This window comes from Solea senegalensis, linkage group LG6, assembly GCF_019176455.1.
Source record: "Solea senegalensis isolate Sse05_10M linkage group LG6, IFAPA_SoseM_1, whole genome shotgun sequence".
Classification (NCBI taxonomy): domain Eukaryota; kingdom Metazoa; phylum Chordata; class Actinopteri; order Pleuronectiformes; family Soleidae; genus Solea; species Solea senegalensis.
Window position 1 is genome coordinate 2,067,790 of NC_058026.1, and position 16,222 is coordinate 2,084,011.

A 16,222-nucleotide genomic window follows, 5' to 3' on the forward strand; every position below is an offset into this window, starting at 1 on the left:
AGCTTTGCGTGGACGTCTCGACGACTCGTCTCCATACGTGTCTTGGTTTTTGTCCTCTGACCTTGTCTCCGAATGAGTTTCGTCTTCAGTAACATCGTACGTGAAATCAAGTCTCTTCTCATTCTTTCTCGTCTCCTCCTCCTCCTCCAAGTAGATCCCTTCTGATTGGTTCTCCTCACAGTTTGTCCCCGCCCCCAAAACAATTCACCCTCTAGTTTTCTGTAGTAGTTTCTGTCACTTGTTTTATTAATTTAACGTCATTTTTCGTACAATAATATACAATGTACAAAAAATGTACAATAATATAACGTTTTTGTTTTTTTCCCCTGTCATATGAAATGAATGGTGGTGGTGGGTGGAGGCAAAATCTATTTCTGCTTAGGGCCCCCAGAAAGGCTGGGGCCGGCACTGCGTGACCGTCACCTGTCACTTATGAAGCCACGGAGTTCAAAGTCACGGCTGACCCACAGCAATCAGCCACACACTGACACACACACACACACACACACTGACACACCGGTAGAGACGTCAGGATTGGACACAGCGGGGATCCCCAGCATTCCGTTTCTGCCTCGCTTGGCGTATCATCATCTGTAGCAGGAGGAGGAGGAGGAGGAGGAGGAGGGAGATGAGCTCTCACACTTTCACTGAGCAGCAGCAGAAAGACAGACACTCTCCCCTCTCTCTCTCTCTCTCTCTCTCCATCTCTCTTCCCCTCTCTCTCCGTGCGTCAGTTTGCTTGTATCCGCCGGGACAGCGCGAGGAGCGGCGGAGGTGGAGGAGGAGATAAAGCTGCTGCTGCTTCATCACCGGAGCTTTTCATTGAAATCTTTTTTCCACCACTTTAACTGGACTAACAGGCTTGACTGTGCGCGCGGACTCTCATCAGCATCACGGTGTCCATTTCACGTGTGCGTGCTGATCCGGTACAAGCCGCGGCGCGCGGCGCGCTTACCTCGCGCTCTCCTTCTCCCCCTCATATATTTATAATATCTACATTTTAACTGTGTCAACCTGCTTCGCGAGAACACGTTTCTTCTTCTTCTTCTTGCTCAGTGGGAATAACACGGTGAAGGAAAGTGAGCAGAGACAGTGCATGCGTCACTGAGCGCGAGGCTGCGAACGCGCCTTTTCCTCTCGTGCTTTTTCGCTTTTCATCTCCAACAACAACATCAACAACACAAGATTACAAAGTGGAAGTGGACTTGTTGTTGTTGTTATTCTGAGGGAAACACGCGGCTGCATGGCAGTGGCCGCAAACACGCGCACTGTGGCAGCGGAGGATCCACGCGCCGGGACGCACAGGTAGGAGGACGCACGGAGAACACACACACACACACACACATACGCGTCCACGCGTGTGCAGTAAAAACAGTCCAAATGTGTCTCGCGCAGACAAAAAGCGAGTAACTTTTCTTTGATTCTCAGATTAAAGACGCTCGTGAACCGGATAACACTCTTTTAATCTTTAAACCACGCTCACGTGCGCACACAAACACTCACACACACGCGTCCCATGTTTTATTTATTTATTTATTCTAACAACAATAAATAAATACAGAGAGTGTTTTAATATTCCAGACGCAGAGACGCAGACAAATTAAAACAAAATTCTGCTTTTTTTTTGTAGAAACGCGTCTTGTTTTTTAGTTTATGTGCAGGGAAATGTAAAGGTCACATGAGAGGAGTTTTGTTTTGGAGATCGTTTTACAATCTAATCTTAATCTGCTCCACATGTCTTTGAATTTCTCCCACTTTTACATTTATACATTAATAAAGTGCTGCTTTTATGCCATTGAAACGTATTTTTGGAACTCGTTTCAATCCCAAAAACAAACGTTTTCAGTTTCTGAGGAAGTCTTTATTTTTCCTCAACCCTGTGAGTGACATAGAGATTATTATAATGTTCCGGACTCATATTTACATTCCACAGCTGTTCTGTCACATTAAAAGAGGAGGAACTCCCTTTAATCTGCAGTTCTGAGATGTAAACACTGGCAGAGGCGTGTGTGTGTGTGTGTGTGTGTGTGTGTGTGTGTGTGTGTGTGTGTGTGTGTGGAAATAAAGGGTAAATATAAGGGATTTCAACCATAAGGGTGAACCTGAGATGGTATCATAATCTTAATCTGTGTTTCCTGTTTTATTCTGGCCCACTTTGAACCCAAACACTTCCTCTCATTCACTCACTTTCTTCCTTCATTTTGTAATTATTTTATACAAATTACATGTTTAATCCATGAATTTAAATCCACTCCCTCTCCTTCTTCTCTGTGGCTGTTATTGTTATTATTATTATTATTATTATTGTTATTATTATTATTTAAGACACAATATTCAATGAGTCAAATGTCACAGGATCAATATCAAGGGTCAAAGGTGAGTTATTCAGAGAATTGCTCGTGTATATTCTGCTAATTTTATATTTTAATGCTTGTTTAGTTGTGGCAGCGTCAGTTGAGACAGTTGAGACGGCTGCAGTTGTAGTTAATCTTCATAAGTGTATTTAATTCAGAGATTATTACAGGACAGGCCGGTGCGTTCGTACAACAGTAACGTGCTAATCTCAGTCCGGATACAGTCGTACTTCTGTGTTAGAGTGTGTGTGATGACACGCGCCACACTTTTGGCTGTAGTGTGTGTTTGTGTGTGCGTGTGTGTGTGTGTGTTTTCAAATGTGTGATAATCTTACTGCAGGTTCTTCATGTCACTTTGTGAATTTAGATTAAAAAAAAAACAAAAAACAAATCATTCCGGTTTTTGTCAATTTTTAAATGTTTGTCGGACATTTTTTTGTCTGATGTTTGTTACGTGTGAGGACAAATTCTTACGTGTGCATCTCGACCTGCGAGACAATTGACAACAAGTCTAGAAAAAGACAAAAGCAACAGTCAAAGTTCAACATAAACACATAAAATAAACTTCTCATTTATTTTTAATTCACTGTTTCACGTCTGGACCAAGTCAAAAAATATATAGATGTCAGCGTTGAATCTTTTTATATGCCATAAAATAAAAGTAGAAGTATTTATGTCATGTAAAAAATGATTTATAATAACATAATCGTAATATTATGGACTGTATGCACACACAGGTTTGTGCAGCTGTTCTTCTAAGGATACGACATTGACTGTGAAAGTGTTAACCATAACCAGTTAATGTCACCACAATTTTAGCCCTAAACTTTAACCAGTTCCTCAGAAATGAGGTTCTGCCTCACGAGAACCAGGTTCTGGTCTCCATGAGGACTGCAGGTCCTGACAAGGTCAGTGTTTATGACAGAAAAGCGGTAACAGATGCAAGAAGACACACCAAACTATATCTATCAGACATTAAAGGGAAGAAAAACAACCTCATATTTGAGTCTTTAGTCTGAAAATGACTTTAGTGACTTTCACACATGGTTCACGCTGCGCTTCATTAAACACCAGCAACGATGAAAAACTCATATTTAGTCTGCGTTCATTAAGAAACTCAAACGTGACGGTTTGTAGGTGTAACACAGCAGCATGAGGGCAATGTAACGCGTGTCTCTGCTGCTGCAATGTCGGGAGGTCGTGGTTACAAAAGAGGGCTTTTAATTTGAAACAACGGATACAGGAAGTGGATTTACAGTACGTGGCGACGCCCAGCTGAGGCAAAGTGAGGAAGTGTGGACTTGACTGAGCTGCAGCACGAAGACATTAAATAAAGAGACGCGATGGAAAGATCTTTTTCATGAAGCACAAGTTCACGTAGGCGGAGTTTACATCGTGAACCGAGGTTAAGGCAACAATAAAACATTTATGTCTGTTTTATTTCTTTTGATTTAAACCTGAAACTACGCATTCTTTTCTCAATCCATCGTTGGCTCGTTGGGTTTAGAGAACTCCAGAAAATATTGAAAAAATGTTTGAAAACTTTAAAACAATAATGATCTTAAACGTCTCATTTTGTCCATGAAGCAAAATGACTCACTTTTAACGATTTATTTATATCACGTATTTGAAGAAAATATTCACATTTAAGAATATTTTCTTTTAATTATTAAAAACAACAAATTTGACGCACATTTGAGAATCTCTGCGTTTCCTTGAAGCCGTGAAGTTTTTATTTTATCTGAAATGTTGAAATTATTTGGGCCAAACGCGGCTTTTAGGGACATTTTCAGCTTTAAATTTTGAGACGTTTTATTGCTTGTAAAGTTTGTATTTTAAATAAGTAAATAAATAAAATCAAGCCGGCTTTTGCATGAATTTTGGCTTCACTGTGGATTATTTGCTGAACAGATGATTTGAATCATCTCTGTAGTATTTACACTAAAGGAATGAACATCAGAAGCAAGCAGATATCATCATCATTATTATTATTATTATTATTATTGTTTTTATTATTATTATTATTATGTTGTTATCATCTAAAACCATGTGTAGTCTAAATTGATTCCATACTGTTTTTCTCGCTTTCACAATTAAAAAATAACCAAACCTGAAAAACATTTTTTTTTTCTCTCATGGAGACCAAAACCTGGTCCTAGGCAGAACCTCACGTCTGAGGCTAAGTTAGACATATAATAATGGGTATGTAACTGTCTATAGATACAGTTAAGTATCAGGCCTCACAAGAATAACTCTTACAGGACACTTTTGTGTCATAGACACTGATTTGTCAGGACCAGAAATCCTCATGGAGACCAAAACCTGGTCCTAATGAGGCAGAAGCTCATTTCTGAAGAGGAAGTGGTCAAAGTTAGTGTTGACAGAGTAATTAAGTACGTTTATGGTTAAAGTTAATGTTGTGTGTTTAGTTTCAATGCAGAGTCCTCAGAAGAGCAGCTGCACAAACCTGTGTGTGTTTGTGTGTGTGTGCGTATTTTCAATAATTACCATGAGAGCCCTCAAACTGAAGATTCATCCGCAGTGTGTGTGTGTGTGTGTGTGTATTATCCAGGGAGTGCTCAGCCTGAAGATCCAGCTGATGAAAGCTACCTGGAGCTTCATAAATGGGCCCTTTGTCGAGGAGCGAAGCCTGCGCGCACAGTTTCAGGGCGTTCACACTCGCGTCCTGTCGCCAGGCAGTGGGGAAAACAGTAGAAAAAGGTAGAAAAGAAAAGAGAAGTAGACAAGATAGAGTAGAGAAGCGGTAGAGAAGGTCGAAAAAAGAAGAGGTAGAGACTGTAGCCAGCTAAATAAAGGAGATATCGGCTTTTTGATGGCCAATGTCGATTTTTAGAAATCAGGGCAGCAGTCGTCTGATCATTGATGCCGATTTCTTTGACCCTGCTGTAAATTTAGCTGATTTTCGTTGTTGTTGTTTTTATTTCGGCTTCTCCCACCTCTAGGGGCCACGGTGGAGGATTAGCACACTGAGATTATGCAGACGTACAGTATTTCCTGTTGTTGGAGTACAATTCAAATTATAATAATTGTTCCCTCGCCCCTCCCTGTGTGTACATATGTATATATGTATATATATATCTATATCTATATATATATATATATATATATATATATATATATAGATAGTCCACGGGTCATGACCTCTTTAAGACATTTTAGTACGTTTTTCATCTTTCACGTTGTTTTTTTAATATAAGAAAATATAAAAAACTACAGAGTTACTGCTGGAATCGGTCACTTTTCTCGACAAAACATAGCTCTCTCTGAGTAAAACATAAAATTACAGGTGAATAAATTATTATTTATTTCATTTATTATTAGTAGTAGTAGTATTATTATCGTTTTGTTATCTGTTCCATTTTCTACTGCGATCACGCGCCACTGTACCACCACCGGAAGCTCGCGTACCACTGGTGGTACGGGCACCACAGTTTCTAAATGCATTTGAACGCATGAAACACACACAAGCCTTAGCCTTAAACTTAACCAGTCCCTCAGACATCTGAGGTTCTGCTTCATTAGGACCAGGTTTTGGTCTCCATGAGGACGACTGGTCCTGACAAGGTCAGTGTTTATGACTTTGATTAAAAACAAGAAGACACACATTAAACTGTGTCTCACTGGTGCTCAGTCAAGTGTGTGTGTGTGTGTGTGTGTTATCAGTGTTCCCACCTCTGAGATTAAAGGGCAAATGTTTTTTTTTTTAAAAAGCGACCTCGTGCCTTTGCTTGTTTGTTTTTTTTTAACGCTGAACTTCACACTTTTAGGAAGACGCCTTTTTTTTTTTTTAAACACTCGACGTTAAGTTAAGCAGCAGAAAACAAACGCGGGACCACAGATCACATGGATTCACATGAATAATCCATTGTCAACACGGATGCGGCGCCTGCCCTCTGCACTCTGCACGTTTCTGCCTTCGTTCTCTGACGCTGTCTCTCTCTCTCTGCACGTTTCTGCCTTCGTTCTCTGTCGCTGTCTCACTCTCTCTCTCTCTGCTCGTTCTCCTGCTGCTGCCTCCTTCATGTGAACATGAACCGCACCTCCACTCCCTGTGGAGCCTCGTTCCTCCTGACGGGGACGTAAAAAAACACCCGACATCACGAACTGTGAACTCCACTGAGCTTTTATTTTATGAAGGTTTAAGGTCTTTTACTTTGAAATATCAGGCGGTAGGAGTGGGCGGGGTCATCGACGCGTCCTTGGGTGAGACACTGAATGCTACAAATGTCCCTGGTGGCTTTGTGTAGTAAACAGAGGTCAGATCCCAGAGTCTGGGTCCAGACCCAGAGCTGGTTCAGGGAACTGTTTGCGGTTGTTTTTTTGTTGTTTTTTTCGCTGAAGCTGAATCTTTGACAAAAAAAAACATGTTAGGGTTGATTTATCAAACCTACGTCAAATGAAAATGGCGGACCGTCATTTTTAAAATGATGCACAAATTTGTCTCTTGTCATGGTTTATATTGAACGTTGTGTCAGAATGTGTTTGCCCTCCTTAAAAATCAAAGAGTATATATCTATATATATCTATATAGATATATATATAGGAGGTACCACGAGGAGTTTTTAAAAGACACAATTTACACGGTGTAGAAAATGACGTGGGCGCGGCCCGTGTTTGTCGTGGTTTCCCTCGAGGCTGGACTGCATGTGCCGTGTAGGTGGTGCAGGGATTTCCACGCGGCAGGAGAGGAAGGTCACTTACAGCACGGACCGCAGCGGCGGGTTGACATTGACCCACATTTTACCCAGTTGCTGGACACACAAAGGTCAGAGGCCTCAGTGGCTGAAGACAGCGGGACGCTGGGGAGTGGCAGAAGGTGACACTCGGTTATGTTTCCATGTAGGAGTTGGACTTGTCCTTGTCCCGGTCTGCGAGCGCTAGCAGGGAATTGATTTATTGAGTGGAGTGCGTCGGACTCCGCCAGCTTGTTAGCGTGGCGCTGCGTTCTCTTCACACCGGAACTCAGAGGTCGGAGCTGGGAGTGAAATCAGCCCAGAGTTCACCGCGAACATATCGCTGGTTAGCCGCGGTTAGCATCGGAATCCCATGTCCTAACATCACAGACCAAAACAACTTTAGCTAGCAGCTAGTTTTCGCCCATTATCTATTATTATTATTATTATCATTATTGTTATTGTTATTGTTATTATTATTATTATTATTATTATTATTATTATTATTATTATTATTATTTTATTATTATTATTAGCATTATTATTATTATTATTATTATTATTATTGTTATTGTTATTGTTATTATTATTATTGTTATTATTATTATTATATCTGTATCAAGGGCCAGGAGAACAGTTTAGGTCCAGCTGACTTTGAGAAATTTTATTTAGTTCAGTTTCAGTTGGATGAACATTCATTCATTCATTCATTCATTCATTCATTCATCCTCTACCGCTTTATCCTCCACATGAGGGTCACGGGGGTCGCTGGGGCCAATCCCAGCTGACATAAGGTGACGGGTCACCATTCCATCACAGGGCCACATAGAGACAAACAAGCATTCACTGTCATCACTCCCAATGTGGGAGGAAACTGTGATTCAGAACCAGGTCACAGACCCTGTTCACAGACCCTGGTCACAGATCCTGGTCACAGACCCTGGTCACAGACCCCGGTCACAGACCCTGGTCACAGACCCTGGTTGTTGTTTTTCTGATTTTCCCAATCGTTGACACACATATCCATAAATACACAATCATAGTCCAGGTGTTTTATTAGTATTTTGGTGTTGACCAATGGGAGACCAGCATGGGTCCTCAATAAGAAAATGGGATGATCATGTATGCGACCTGTTTGTGGCCCAGTTGTGTACGTTAATCATGTTTTATTTCATTTTATACAGAGCAGACCGAGTGAAAGTTGGGATTATATCCGATCTCGTGTTATTTGCAGTTACACACACACACACACACACACACACACACGTGCGTTCAATACTGTTCAGAATGGACTGAATAGAAACAGCATGATGTGCAGTTTAATAGCATTTTTATGGCTTTATCCACTGCTGGTCACATGAACAGGGTCTATTGAAAAAGTCAGCCCCCCCCCACCCCCCCTCTCTGTGGATGATAGATTGGCCTGTTCACTGTTATACCTTGAAGCAGGGAACAATACATAAATAGCAGGTGCCATGGTAGAAGGAAATCAGAACACACTGCTGCACATATTATTTGCCCCGGAGGATTTTTCCTTTTTATTGACAAGACATGCAGGCAGAGAGGGACAGAAATGAGGTCTGGGGGTGGGTGGGTGGGTGAGTGGGTGTGGGGCGGTTGCGACGGGGGAGCCAGTGGCGACGTTCGAGGGGCTCCAGAGTGTCGAGCCAGCGAGGAGAAGACGGCGTCCCCGAGGACCACAGCTGGGACATGAAGTAAAGCAGGTGTCTCGGAGGGTCCACAGCGGACGCGCACCATCCTTCTCCTTGAGTGCAGCGGCGTCAGGCATTGTTGAGCCGCACTGCGGGTCAGTGAAGAAAGTTTCCATGCAGTCAGGAAATATACAAACATGGGCACCACAGATTTATGGGTTTAGCTCAAACGGAGCTCGGACGCTGTACTCCTATTGTTCAAAAGTCTCGATCTGTGTCTCCCAAACCTGGAAATGAGGATGTCTTGATGAGTTCTTCGGGATGTGAAGCAAAGAAAAACAGAAAAACATCACATTTAAGAAGCCGAGAGATCTGTTAATCTGATAATAGTTTACGATTCATTTAGTAATCGATTAATAATTGAGCGATAGTTTTAGCCTTATTGCTAACCAAAATTAAATAAATTCATAAAAAAAATAAAAAATATCAATATTGTTCTCTGATCTGGAAATGTACCTGTGCACTCTAAAAAAAGGTTTTTATCTGTGTAAAATTCATCGTTCCATCCCATAATTCGCTCGTTCATCCCATCATTCGCGGCGTAAATCCCTGGTCACGTATAGCTCGCCTGTCGCAATGTGTAAAATGTTCGTTAACCAAATAAAACGGAACAAATTTTATGCAGAAATTTCTATTTAAAAAAAATCACTACCATATCGTTGCGTTTTGTATGGTTCTCAACCTGGGGTACGAGTGCCACCAGTGGTACGGGAGCGTCCTCTGCTGGTTTATACCAGGCTATGTGATCGTGAGTGGAGCCGAGGGACTCGCTCCATCTTCATCTCATGTCAATAAACCAGCGTGCGACGTATTACGTGACGAAGACGAGGACGAGGAGCAAAGCGTTAAACAGTCACTGCTCTGTCAAATCTGAATTTGTCACTGCCCATGTTTACACCTGACGTCCGTGTTTATGGGATGTTTTCTGCCGCCGTGTGAACGGATGATCTGACGAGCAGGCACTATTTATAGCTCTGTGTGGAAGGATGGATGAATGGATGAGTGACTGCGACCTGCCGTGTCAAGTGATTTGAGTAAGTGCCACGTAAATGCCGTCCATTTAGCGTTTAATGGAGACGTTTGGAAAAATAAAGAAGAAGTTGCTGCCTGACATTTTGATTTTGAAATGCGTGGAGAACTTTATCACATACGTGCATTTATCAGTTCATAATTAACAAACATGGCTGAAAAGAGTCATTTTTGAAATTTGAGAATTGTGTTTTTTTGGGTGAATTCATGGGTGTGGATTTATCTGTGAGTCTGTCCTTTTGTGAGCAACTTCCGTTCTACGGTTTTCTTCCCGTTAAAATTATGGGATAAATCCATATTTTCATATCTCGTGTCAAAACGAGAAACAAAATTTGGCATATGTATGCAGGAGCGGACACTCGACACTCCGGCACACCAAATTTAATCCGGATTTGATCCAGATTGATTGGATTATTGTCTCGATTAATCACGTAACAGTTTGGTCCATAAAACGTTTGTCCACAAACCAGTTTTAATCCTTTCTTTGTTAATAAGAAGCAAAGAAACCAGAGAATATGTCCATGTATTGATTTTCTGGACACGTCAGTGTCACACTGAGATGGAAATATCTCTTTATATACATACTGTACATAGAAGTAGGTCAGAGTTGTATTTTTGGTGGAGAAGACACACTGCGACGTGCTGATAATCCTCTGTCTTCATTTCAAGATTTTTTTCCTCTTGGTATGTGTTAATTAAGTCAGTGACACTGGTCATGTCAGCAGCTCTCGGGTCTCGGTTGCTAAGCAACGAGGGACGCGACGGTAGCCAGCGCGACCCCAACGAGTGCCTCAATTAAAAAAAAAACACTTCTGATGTCTTCCACACATTTTTCATGTGGTATGTTTTTGTGTGTGTAAGTAAGAATCTGTTTATGATTTATGACTGTGTGCGCCCCTCGCAGCCGCCACCCTCCCAGCAGGTGGCGCTATGACTCCGTTTTTCACGTGCTGAAGTTTTCTGGCCGGGTCTCTTGTCTCACGTGTGAAGTTTTAAGCCGATCGATCAGTGTTTTGGCAAAGTTACAGGCCGCGCAGACGATTTCTTTCATTTGCGAGAATTGGCGCAAATCGCCAAAGATGGACGCCAAATTCCAAATGGCCGACTTCCTGTTGAGTTGAGGTCATTGTCCCGATGGACTTTTTTGTTCGTCTCGGGCCATGACATGTTTCCGCCAAGTTTCGTGAAATTTGGTGCAACTTAGTTTCTGCCATGTCCCACCAGTTTTCACTTATTTCCCTTATTCTATAAATTTCCCTTATTCTGTAAATTTCCCTTATTCTATACATTTTTTTCACCACTTCTGATTTGCCTGCCAATTTTTGTCCATTTTCACCAACAAGTGAATTGACCACATTGGCCATTGGGTGGCACTAGAGAGAAGCCACCAGTAATTCCAGCGTACAACAGCTGTAGAGCTTGTGACTGAAGTTGTACTTCTTCTTGCCAGTAGGTGGCACAATGACTGGCTTTCCATGTTATCATTGTGGACCTGATTAGCCGCCTAAAAAAGAAGATGAATACATGAATAAAAAGGTACTTTTTTAACTATACTTGCTGCAAAAATTAGCGGGTCAGAGAGAAACTTGGTCCCATCACGGTTTTCGCAGGTCCTGATCCTAGTCCTGGTCCTGGTGTGTAAATCTGGGGAGTTCAGTCCACGTGTTCTTCTGTTGTAAGACATCGACCTGCAGCGACTTGGGGTCATTCTTTTATCGGATTACATCACGCGTCTCCGTCCTCCGCTGCACCTGCACCTGCTGCTTCACCCTTTCACGCCGTCTCGGCCGCTGTCTTTGTCTGTCTCAGCCAAAGTGGTGTCATCACTCACGTCGAGTGTCCCTCCACGATGCCGAGGTTTGAGGGAGCGCCGCTGTCGCCGTCGTCGTCACTGACTTGCGCTCACGTTTGGCGTTTTGTCGCTTCGGTGCAGCGTCTGACACACAGTCACAGTGAGACGTCACACACAATAATTTATTAAATGTCAAATGGGCTTTACAGGATATAAAATAAATCAATGTAAAGTGGGTAGAATACATACATATATGAATAAATACTGAATACAAATATAAGCACGGTCAAATAAAATAATTTTAAATAATGTGATAAAAATAAAAAATTCTTTGTTCTGACGTTAAAACTTCCACAAGTCCTGACAGTTCCTGTCCTGACGGCTGAAAGAGTAAAAGTAAATCAGAAAGATAAAAAAAGGACAATTAAGAGGTTAAAAAAACAAGTGCAATGATTTTAAAAATTGAATCTGAAGCAAATCAATCAACAGTGACGATGATGATGATGATGCAAAAGTTCTGATTCTAATCCGAATCTCACTTAAAGGGACAGTGACTCACCTGATGGTTCCTGTTCTCTGTTTGTTTGACTTCAGCTGCTGTCCACTCCTGAACCTCTCTGACGCTTCGGTGTGAGACTCCGCCCTGCAGCACACCTGCCAGCACAGGTAATGATGCGCGACACACACACACACACACACACACACTGGTTTACATGACTACAGTGCATTGGCTTGGATTCATGTCCTGGAGACTTATTCTCACATTAAAACATGTCTTCATTTTAAAATGTAGTCGGGACTTTGCTTTTCCTCATAATGTGACTGTGTCAACAGATTTAGGTCCCCACAACATCAGTAATACCTGTACACACACACACACACAGCATTCTTAGACATAATGCATTCCGTAGCCCCTTAACCTGAACTTTAACCAGTTAAACCTGCCTCATTAGGACCAGGTTTTGGTCTCCTACTGGTCCTGACAAGGGCCAAAAGAGGTAACAAATACAAGAACACACACACACATTCTTGCGTAGTTCATCTCGTGAAGACACTCACCAGACGTAACGTACTCCGTGGTATCACATGACGTTTAACCCTCCTAAAAACCTTTTTATTAAAGGAAAAATCTTTACTTACAAAGTCTATAAAAATGGACTTAGTGAAGGAAGTCATAAAATAAGTATAAAAGAGGGATTTTTTGAAAGAAAGGCCGGACTTAACAGTGTATGCAGAAGTATAATGTGTGTGGGAAAAGCTGCGTTTACGGCGATATCGCACTGGATCCTTATTTACAGTCACGGCAATGGGCGCTCATAGCTCTGACGGCGGTCGGATAGAAGCTGTTTTTCAGTCTTTAGAGGCTCGAAGTGAGTCCTTTGTGATGGTCTCGTGAGGTCCTCTGGGGGTGGGGTCTTGACCCTCTCTGGAGCTCCTTCCTGTTGGCCACCGTGCAACTGTTGAGGATGCTCTCCATGGTGGAGGCGGTAGAAGGACACGAGCGGTCTCTGGGAAGTGGAGTCTCTGTTGTGCCCCAGGTCAGGGTCTCGTCAATGTGGACTCCCAGGACGCGGAAGTCTGTGACCCTTTCCAATCAGGTCTTCACCCGTGAAAGTCTGCTTTTGTTTTTTCTCCTGAATTAGCCAGTAAAGCTTCTGCAAACCCGGCCATGAACTCACGTCGCCTTCATGTGACGCTTTTAATCTTTTAATAATGCAGTAGTTACGTCAGGTTTTTTGTTTTTTTTTCATTTTATTTTTTTGTATAAATTGCTAAACCTCTCAAAAAAATTATCCCAGAAAAGAAAAGTTATTATTTATAATTTATTTGAATTTGGCAGAAAACGTCCGCAGTTGTGAATCAAACTCTTTTGAAATTGAATAAAATGATAAAAAACACACTTCACATTGATGTGAATTCAGGACAATTTAGCGACAAAATCTGTTTCTTTGCTCCGTAAAAACAAAGAAATCACACAAACGAAGTCATTTCGGTTTTATGGACAAACACAGTCATTATTTCCACATTTTTTTTCTACATTTTCTGACGTTTTATGGACCAAACAAAGGCTGGATTTATTTGGAGGAGTTGGAGTTGTTGTCTTGACGTAGCGGAGCCTCAGATCTCGACACATATTCTCCCCGCGTTGGTCAAAATCAGCGCAGTAGATAAAAGTTAACGAGAGTTTCCGGAGCAAACGAACCTTTTCCTTGTTCTTTACGACACAACAGCACGAGCCATAAAACCTGGCAGCTGAGTTTCCAGCGACCTCCTCTCCTTTAAGCTCTTCCCTTTATAGTATCTCTCAGCTTTTGATCGAATTCCTAAAGGTTGACCGCCACCCCCTAATCCACTTTTCTCTCTCTTTACTTCCTGACTCGGGCCCCGGGGGTCGACCCCGAGGCGGCATAAAAGTCAATCAAGTGGCTGTAACTGTGGGGAGGTGGTTTCTGCGGGGCCATAAAGACCACGACAGTGGCCAGGAAATATTGGAGGATGAGGAATCCTCTGGTTGGACATGAATCACCACCTTCTTTCTGTCGCAGACAAAACAACCCTCCGCTGCAGCGACACGCGCGAAGATGTCGAGGCTTCTGTTTTTATTAGAGCGTCTGCTTAGCGACGCAAAGCACGTTCTTCACCTTCGCCTTCTGCTTACTCTTCGTCGTCTTCTTCTCCTTCGTAACTGCAACAGTTACAGTTACAGTGTTGTCAGGATTGAAACAGTCATTACTCTCCTTTACTCTCTCTCTCCGCAGTAATCACAGCTCTACAAGCGCAGTCACTTATTAGCGGCGGCGTCTTGTTAGCGTATTGTTGATGCAACTGTATGCTTTATTGCTAATTACGAGGCTAATTGCTAATTGCATTAATTGGACGTGTAATTGGTGATTTTCTTAATTTGGTTGTGGAGTTTGTGTGTGTGTGTGTGTGTGTGTGTGTTTCCAGTCACAATGGCTTCACTTTTTTCAAGTTTGTTATTATTTTTGAAGTATTTTGTTGCCACTTAGGACTTCAGTGTGTGTGTGTGTGTGTTGGGGGGATGGGGTCAGTGCTTTGTTGTGTAGATGTTGTTGTGTGTTTCTTCAGCCTTGGTTGCCGTGGCGATACCAGCACTATGTAAGCTTTACAGTAAGTGAACGGAATTCTTCAGAGAGATTTACAGTAGAAACATGAAGGAAAGGTCAGAGTTTAAATATTTAATCAACATTTTTTTTTTAAATAAATAAAAGTCTAGTCAAACATATTAAACTCTATATATTTTTTTCTTTGAAGCCGATTATTTAAGTGACGCTCTTTAATCCCTGAGAACAGAAGCTATTTTATTTTCATTTGAATGAATATTTCCAGTGAGGTCTTTACAGAATTACCCTTTAAATGAACTGAGGTTGTTTGTGTTTTCTGTACGAAATGAATATCTTATCGATTAGAAACGGTCAAGTTAGTGTATCAGGAAAACTTAGAGAAGAAGAAGAGAAGAAGAATTGTACAGTAACATATAAACATGTATATATAAACATAAATATGTATATACTGTCTATGGTTAAATGTTGGAATCTGCTCCAACATAAATACAGAAAGTGAAGTTAATGCAGCGTGACTGCACACACAAACACTGTAAATCTATATGATTTATTGATTTTATCCTCATTTTGGTGTCACTCACCGAACCCTCAACATGTCAAAAGTGAGGTGGCGGTGGCCCATCAACAAACGCTTTATATTAATGACATTATAATGTCGTAAAAAAGAAAGAAAAAAAACATGATAATAACTAATAATAATTATATGGATAATTCTAAACAAATTATCTATAAAATAAATAGTCTTCCTTCTTTCCCAGGCCTGGCAACCCAAGTCTCATGAGAGACAAACAGACATTATTATAATAAATAAAGAACTAATATAATATAATGTAGAACAATAGTAGACATTTTACTAAAAAGACGATTCCTTATATGCTCTCTATATATGAACAGGGCCGTAAAACAAGAGAATTTCTTTCTAAACCTCATCAAGTATCCTGGGATGGCATTTAATATTTTATCAATAATGAATAAATATTACACTAAAATATGAGTTACATGTGAAAGCAGAAACGTCAGACATTGGGTTGAATAACTGAGGATGAATTCTCAGTCATTTATTCATAATAAAACCTTTCACTCTTAAAGAATCTTAAATATCAAAAGCAAGTACCAATAAAAAAGAAAGAAATAAAAAGAAAAAAGTTCATTCCGTTATTTGAATAAAAACATCTTTAATTGTTCAGTAAAGTCAACACACTGGAACATTCCGTCACCTCTCGGTCCTGGGAACTGATAATAAGTTAAGGGTTAAGGTTAAGGGTTTATCCACACATAAACAGAAACATAAACACATGAATAAAAAATGTAAAAAGTTTGTTTGGGGACCGCGAAAAAAATCACCCACGACCCATCCGTGGGTCCCCAACCCGGTGTTTGGGAACCACTGCTGTACTTAACTAACAGACCACTTTGCATTATTTTGATTTTTTTTTGACAGTTTATTGTGTGAAGGCAGGTTTTTTTTTTTTTGTGTTGCTGCTGCTGCTGCTGCTGCTGCTGCTGCTGCTGCTGCTGCTGCTGCTGCTGCTGCTGCTGCTGCTGCAGTAGTCTC

At 41.3% G+C, this 16,222-nt stretch overlaps 1 long non-coding RNA gene across 1 annotated transcript in view; it reads left to right on the forward strand.

Moving 5' to 3' along the window:
- Positions 1-678: 678 nt before the first annotated feature.
- Positions 679-16,222, forward strand: part of LOC122770907 — a 43,016-nt gene continuing 27,472 nt past the window's right edge. The window contains exons 1-2 of the long non-coding RNA XR_006360567.1: positions 679-1,305; positions 12,176-12,247. This is a non-coding gene — a long non-coding RNA (uncharacterized LOC122770907). The remainder of the gene's footprint in view (positions 1,306-12,175; positions 12,248-16,222) is intronic.